This window comes from Callionymus lyra, chromosome 15, assembly GCF_982586985.1.
Source record: "Callionymus lyra chromosome 15, fCalLyr1.hap1.1, whole genome shotgun sequence".
In the NCBI taxonomy this organism is placed as follows: Eukaryota; Metazoa; Chordata; class Actinopteri; order Syngnathiformes; family Callionymidae; genus Callionymus; species Callionymus lyra.
This window is the reverse complement of record NC_141832.1, coordinates 3,484,296-3,492,398: the sequence shown is the minus strand read 5'-3', so window position 1 is coordinate 3,492,398 and position 8,103 is coordinate 3,484,296. Positions and strand designations below refer to the sequence as shown.

At 35.6% G+C, this 8,103-nt stretch overlaps 1 long non-coding RNA gene across 1 annotated transcript; it reads left to right on the top strand.

Annotated features, from left to right (window-relative positions):
* The first annotated feature begins 6,590 nt into the window (after nucleotides 1-6,590).
* LOC148064518 (uncharacterized) lies at nucleotides 6,591-7,821 on the top strand. The gene is made up of 4 exons (XR_015713426.1): nucleotides 6,591-7,139; nucleotides 7,219-7,303; nucleotides 7,391-7,554; nucleotides 7,624-7,821. It is a non-coding gene; the product is annotated as an uncharacterized LOC148064518 (long non-coding RNA).
* Nucleotides 7,822-8,103: the final 282 nt, after the last annotated feature.

The following is an 8,103-nucleotide window of genomic DNA, read 5'->3' as shown; positions in this document are numbered from 1 at the left end:
CTACACTTCAATCTGGGAGGCACTCAAAGCTTATCTAAGGGGACAAATTATTTCATTTTCAGCAAATGTCAAGAAAGAAAGAACTAAACGCCTCAATGAGATACAGCAGAAATTATTACAATTAGATAAAAAATGTGCATCTCAGCCTAATCCATCCTTATTCAATGAAAGACAATTATTACAAGCCGAATACAATCATTTAACCACTGTCCAAATTGAGAGACTCCTCCTGAAAACAAAACAAACCTACTATAAACACAGTCCACAAACTATTAATGACCAGAAAATGTTATAGCAACCTTTATACCTCTGAGACTTCTGCAACATCATTGGAGATTGAGGACTTTTTATAAAATATATGCAAATATGTGGCTCGTACCTTACCTTACCTTACCTTACCTTACCTTATCGTACCTTACCTTACCTTATCTTATCTTATCTTACCTTACCTTACCTGATCGTACCTTACCTTACCTTACCTTACCTTACCTTATCGTACCTTACCTTACCTTACCTTACCTTATCTTATCTTATCTTATCTTACCTTACCTTACCTGATCGTACCTTACCTTACCTTACCTTACCTTACCTTACCGGCCCATAAGCCTTCTCTGCTGCGACTATAAAATTCTCACTAAAGTTCTGCCTCGTCGTCTGGAAACAGTGACCAAAATAATCCACCCTGACCAGACTGGTTTTGCTCCAGGTAGGCAATCTTTCTTTAACATGCGACGTTGACTTAATATTTTATATAATTCCCATTCCACTGAAATGCCAGAAGTCGTTATCTCACTTGACGCTGAAAAAGCATTTGATTGGTGGAGTGGGAATACTTATTTACAGTGTTGGGAAAATTTGGTTTTGGTTCGAACTTTATATCTTGGATCAAAATAATATATTCCACACCAGTGGCTGCAGTACACACTAACTCAATAACATCAACGTATTTTAAACTTTACAGAGGAACAAGACAGGGTTGTTGTCTCACCTTTTCTTTTTGATTTAGCTATTGAGCCTCTGGCTCTGAGGAAAGAGGAGGAAATCTTTGGAGTGTTGAGGAACAAGGAAATTCATAAATGTTCACTATATGCTGATGACCTTTTGCTCTATTTGTCTAATCCAGTAGTTTCAATACCTGGAGTTATTGAAATATTAAAAATATTTGGTCACATTTCAGGTTACAAATTAAATTTTTCAAAAAGTGCTGTATTTCCAATCAATGATCTGGCAAAATCAATCGACTATAATATCTTCCCCTTTCAGTTAACAAACAAATGTACCTACTTGGGTTTAAAGATTACACATGTATACCAAGATTTCTTCCAAATTATTCCATATTATTTACCCAAATCTGTTTTTCAGGGACGTGACAGTTTAATTTCTGCATTTATATGGAACCGATCTGTGCCAAGAATGAAAAAACGTTTTCTGGAAATTCCGAGGTTGGAGGGAGGACTTGGTCTTCCTAACTTTATGTTCTATTACTGGGCAGCAAATGTGTGCAAATTTGCATTTTGTGTTGGTGCATGGTGGGAAAAACGAGGTCCACTTTGGGCTAATTTGGAAATAAATAATAATAATGCCATTTCTCTGCTAAGTGCTACATTACCAATAGGCCAGCACCAGATCTCAACCCTGTTGTGAAAAATTCTATAAAGATTTGGAATCAATTTCGGAAACATTTTAATTTAAAAGATTTAAGTACATTCTCTCCCTTAATGAATAATCATCTTTTCCCCCCGTCCGAGATGGACACTGGTTTCCAGGTCTGGCACAGTAGTGAACTGGTATTTCTAAAAGACTTGATTCAAAAGAATCATTTTCTAACATTTGAGTATCTACAACAAAAACACAATCTTCATAAAAGTAATTTCTTCAGATATCTCCAAGTCAGGAGTTTTGCCAATAAATATCTTAAATTCCCACTTGTGCAATCCAACAACACATGCAATGAGATTCTTTCCTTAAATCCACACATAAAAGGTCATATTTCCAAAATATATAGGATCATGCAAAATGTCAAACCTCTGTCATGGGACAAAACTAAGCCTGGGAACAAGATTTAAACATTAAATGATCTGCAAGTGTCTGGCAGCGTAGCTTAGAGTGTATCCATTCGTCATCTTACTGCATAAAGCAACGTCTCATACAATTTAAAGTGTTACATCGTTTGCATTATTCAAATGAGAGACTTGCTAAAATCTACCCAGACGTCAGTCCACATTGTTTAAGATGTTCTCACAGACCAGCTACTTTGGGTCATATGTTCTGGCATTGTCCATTACTCAAAGGTTTCTGGAGTAGAATATTTGAATGTATTTCCCACATGTGTAAAAAAGTAATAACACCTTCTCCACACATCTGTATATTTGTCGACCTCCACCTGACCTCTCTGTAAATACAGCACATGCAAACGCAAATGCATTTTCCTCACTGATGGCAGCAGACTTGTTCTTCTGCAGTGGAAGTCAGACAAGCCACCATCATTTAAGAGTTGGATTCAAGAACTTCTCTCTATGTTGCAGTTAGAGAAAATAAAATACAGTCGGTCAAATTGTCTGGAGAAGTTCCATGAAACCTGGTCTCCGTTCATGCAGCTGAACCTTACATAATACTTTAACAGTTTGGGTTATATTTTTATTTTTACCACCATATGTATGGAGTATTGTTTTTTCTTTTGTTTTTGTCTGTTTGTATCAATGTATACTATTATGCATCATTGTTCCTTTTTGAGTTGATTCGTTTTATGTGTATGTATATACTGTATATACAAGAATGTTTTCACCATTGTTATATTTTATTCATCTGTCTTTGTCAAGCCCTGATTGTTAAGAGGTGGGTGGGGGTCTGGATCTCTGAGACCGCGGGGTGGTTTTCTACGGGGGTGGAGGGTGGGATCTTCCTTTGTCTTTGTATTATACCTTTTATTTTACTTATTTTGTGTGTGTGTTTCAAAATGTATGTCTTAATATCTGAAAATCAATAAAAAGATGTTTAAAAAAAGAAGAAATACACATGTAAAAACATTACCTAGAGATGCACATGTATAAACATTACCTAGAGATACACATGTAAAAACATTAACTAGAGATACACATGTATAAACATTACCTAGAGATACACATGTAAAAACATTACCTAGAGATACACATGTCAAAACATTACCTAGAGATACACATGTAAAAACATTACCTAGAGATACACATGTATAAACATTACCTAGAGATACACATGTCAAAACATTAACTAGAGATACACATGTATAAACATTACCTAGAGATACACATGTAAAAACATTACCTAGAGATACACATGTCAAAACATTACCTAGAGATACACATGTAAAAACATTACCTAGAGATACACATGTATAAACATTACCTAGAGATACACATGTCAAAACATTAACTAGAGATACACATGTAAAAACATTAACTAGAGATACACATGTAAAAACATTACCTAGAGATACACATGTAAAAACATTAACTAGAGATACACATGTATAAACATTAACTAGAGATACACATGTATAAACATTACCTAGAGATACACATGTAAAAACATTACCTAGAGATACACATGTCAAAACATTACCTAGAGATACACATGTAAAAACATTACCTAGAGATACACATGTATAAACATTACCTAGAGATACACATGTCAAAACATTAACTAGAGATACACATGTAAAAACATTAACTAGAGATACACATGTAAAAACATTACCTAGAGATACACATGTAAAAACATTACCTAGAGATACACATGTAAAAACATTACCTAGAGATACACATGTAAAAACATTACCTAGAGATACACATGTAAAAACATTAACTAGAGATACACATGTATAAACATTACCTAGAGATACACATGTATAAACATTACCTAGAGATACACATGTAAAAACATTACCTAGAGATACACATGTATAAACATTACCTAGAGATACACATGTCAAAACATTACCTAGAGATACACATGTCAAAACATTACCTAGAGATACACATGTAAAAACATTACCTAGAGATACACATGTATAAACATTACCTAGAGATACACATGTCAAAACATTAACTAGAGATACACATGTAAAAACATTAACTAGAGATACACATGTAAAAACATTACCTAGAGATACACATGTAAAAACATTACCTAGAGATACACATGTAAAAACATTACCTAGAGATACACATGTAAAAACATTACCTAGAGATACACATGTAAAAACATTAACTAGAGATACACATGTATAAACATTACCTAGAGATACACATGTATAAACATTACCTAGAGATACACATGTAAAAACATTACCTAGAGATACACATATACGTAAAAACATTACTTAGAGGTACACATGTAAAAACATTACTTAGAGATACACATGTATAAACATTACCTAGAGATACACATGTAAAAACATTACATAGAGATACACATGTAAAACAAGACCTAGAGATACACATGTAAAAACATTACCTAGAGATACACATGTAAAACATTACCTAGAGATACACATGTAAAACATTACCTAGAGATACACATGTATAAACATTACCTAGAGATACACATGTAAAAACATTAACTAGAGATACACATGTAAAACATTACCTATAGATACACATGTAAAAACATTACCTAGAGATACACATGTATAAACCTTACCTAGAGATACACATGTATAAACATTACCTAGAGATACACATGTAAAAACATTACCTAGAGATACCAACACGTCCTCACACCCAAGGCGTCAACCGTGCTACGCCGTGCAATGTCCCCCTGGCGTCACTAAGGTAACGTTACAGGGGGGACAAAAACGTCGGTATATGCCTACCCGGGTCACCCAGTAATATACAGAGCACCCCCTGACGTCAAGTCAAACGACCCTGGTTACAGTTGACGCGTCGCCCACCTCTTCGTTGCCATGGTAACGTGACGTGACGTGTCGCTCTTCTCCTTTAGCTACCATAATTCTACAACTATGTAGCGCACTTGAAATGTTTAATGTCAACAGTGCGACTCTAACCCTGATTGTGCTTTACGACCTCAAACCACTTTAAGGAGGTACAGAGTGAATATAAATCGGTAAAAATGCTTAATTTTAATTTTTTGAAGCTTGGATTGTTCACGCATCGCGGAAGTCAAGAAGCTCTCGCGGATTAATACATGCTTAAAAGGTCCTGTAAAAGTAAGTAAGTAAGTAAGTAATATTTATTTATATAGCGCTTTTCGAGACCAGGGTCACAAAGCGCTTAAACAATCAAAACAATACTCAAAAAAGTACATACTTTAAAGATCAAGATAATACTGAGAACAACACAGGAGTTTGAGAAATTCAAGGAAAAGCCTGAACAAATATAAACGTCTTAAGATGTTTCTTAAAGGAGTCAGTAGACTCCATCAAGCGCAAAGAGAGAGAAGATCGTTCCAAAGCTTAGGAGCAACAGCCTGAAAAGATTTCTCTCCTCTGGTCCTGAGCCGTGTGCGTGGAACCATAAGTAGATTATGGTCCACAGACCTCAGAGCCCGAGCTGGGGTGTAAGGCTGGATCAGATCAGTGATGTAAGGAGGAGCCTGACCATGAATAGATCTGAAAGTAAGAACCAGAATTTTAAAGTTGATCCTGAAAGAAACTGGAAGCCAGTGAAGAGTTTTAAGGACCGGAGAGATGTGAGTTCTTCTACTTGAGCGGGTCAGAATTCTCGCTGCAGAGTTCTGAATCAACTGCAGACGAGACAGCTCCTTCTTGTTAAGACATGAAAACAAACTGTTACAATAGTCCAGACGAGAAGAAACAAACGCATGGATTACAAGCTCCAGATCATGTTCCGACAACATTTTCCTAAGTTTAGAAAAGTGACTATATTGTATATTTTTAGGTGTTTCAACTCCATAATGTTGACATTGTTTTATGAATGAGTAAAATAATATGAATTTATTTAGCTGCGATTATAAGCGTCTACGTGACGTTTGTCAACATTAATCGCGATCCTGCAGGGGTGACGTCACACATGCTAATCAACTGATCCTGCAGCGGTGACGTCACACCAAAGGAATAAAATGAGATATTGTGCTTGTTTGTTTAAAAGCGCCATGAATACAATAGTAGATGCGTGCTTGTATAAAGACCGAATTAAGTCTAGTTTAAATTTAGCGTCAGCTAAAAAGTTTTCAAATTGCCGCATACGCAACTTCCGGATGATGACGTCACACTTGTTTACAAAGATCGATCGCATTTTATCCTCACGTTTGTGCATAACTTGACGGAACCAGGTGCGCGTCACTCGTCTATTGAGGTAAGATATCATTATTGCTTTAAGACTCAGAAATAAGGTTTCATTGCGTGTAATGTAACTTTCTGTGGTGCGTTAACACGAGAGCTAGTTCGCTAAAACTTAGCTTTTTAAATTATAATGTAACTCACGCACGTATTTTTTTTGTTATTTTGAAGGACGAAAATATATTTATATTCCAATAAAAAGTTTGCTATATTGGTGGGTCATGGTAGGCGATTTATTTTATTAATATTCAAGATATTGATTTCATTTATCACTTCCGCATATTAATACAGATAACATATTTATTGTATTTAAGTATATAAGTATACGTTTATTTTAACCCTTTTGGATGAGGGATTTGATCTGTTGTTGTTTTCTTTAAATGAAAGAATATATATAAAATAATAATGAAAAGTATTTTAAATTCCAGCATAAAGAGGTAAACCAGATAGAAACACAATCAAACAATGGATGAAGGAAACATGGAGAGCTTATCTCTGAATGATCAAGTATACTTGCTTGTATTTATTGATTTATTATATTTAAAAGGGAGCACTAGAATGTTTTTGTTTTTGCATGGAAGTGACCTGCAAGAACTGCCCAGAACTCCAGACCTGCTTGACATGAAACATTTATCTCTGTGGTTCCTGGCAAATGATTTCAAATGTGAAGTAAGTGAGTAATATTTGTAACATAGTGAACACAAACTTGTAAACCTACAGCACATCCCATCATGGAAATAATCTAAAATGCAATGTTATGTTCTTTTCTAGGTGAGATGGAGTGCTGCATATCAGGTGCTGGACTAACCATCGGAGGTGGAAGGGGTCAACATGTCAAAAGCAGGTGAGATGTTACATCATACACACTTTGGTCATTAAAATAGTTATGTTTGGTAATAATGATCAATACATTTCTGTGGCAGGACGCACTGACATGCTGACGCTTATGGTCAAGGTTTTCTGGCTTCTGTTGTTGGAAACACTTGGTCGTGCCTGTCAAGGTGGAAGGTACACTAGACTGAAGAGTCTTTTTCAATAGATTTTACACTTCAAATGATCGGAATCAAACGACTTCATTAATACAATATTTTCCAGGTTCTGTTGACTTTCGGACAAAGAGGATTCGACGTTGTTATGGCAGTAAGGAGACGGCAGGAAGTGAAAGATTCTTGAGAAGGAGATGAACCACCTCTGGAAGTCTCTGTCAAGTCGTTGTGATTCCCTGAAAGAGTTGTCTCGCATGGCAGCGTCACAGCAAGGTAAGAGTTTATTTAGCAAGTGAAGAACAGAAGTACAGCTGATCATTCTTATTGTCTTATTCTTTTAAGATGCACCATGGGCTTGACTGGTGAGGCTTTGAAGGATCTTCAGAGCCTTTGAGGAGCAGCAGCAAGTCAGCATGACGTCACTCGAACCATGACTCGGACCAGAAACTACTACACACAAGTCTTCGATGAGGACGAGTCCATCAACGCCGTGCAGATTCACTCTGATGGTTACTCGTGACATTTGTGACGATCTGTGAACATTTGTTTGATATGAAACCTGTAATAAAGCACAATTTGATATCATTTTGAATAACATCCCATAGTATTCATCCCAACATGATCAATGCAGTTGTAACTTCAGAGATGCCTATAATTGATACCAATGAATGCTTAAAAAATTAAAATAAAGTTTTTATGATAATAGTTCATATCTTTTATTATGACAGGTTGATAAAAAGCAGCTCATGTACAATATTCATATTGGAGTTAATAGCTTATCCAGTGTCAAAAGTTAAAAGTTTACTACTATTGGAATAATTA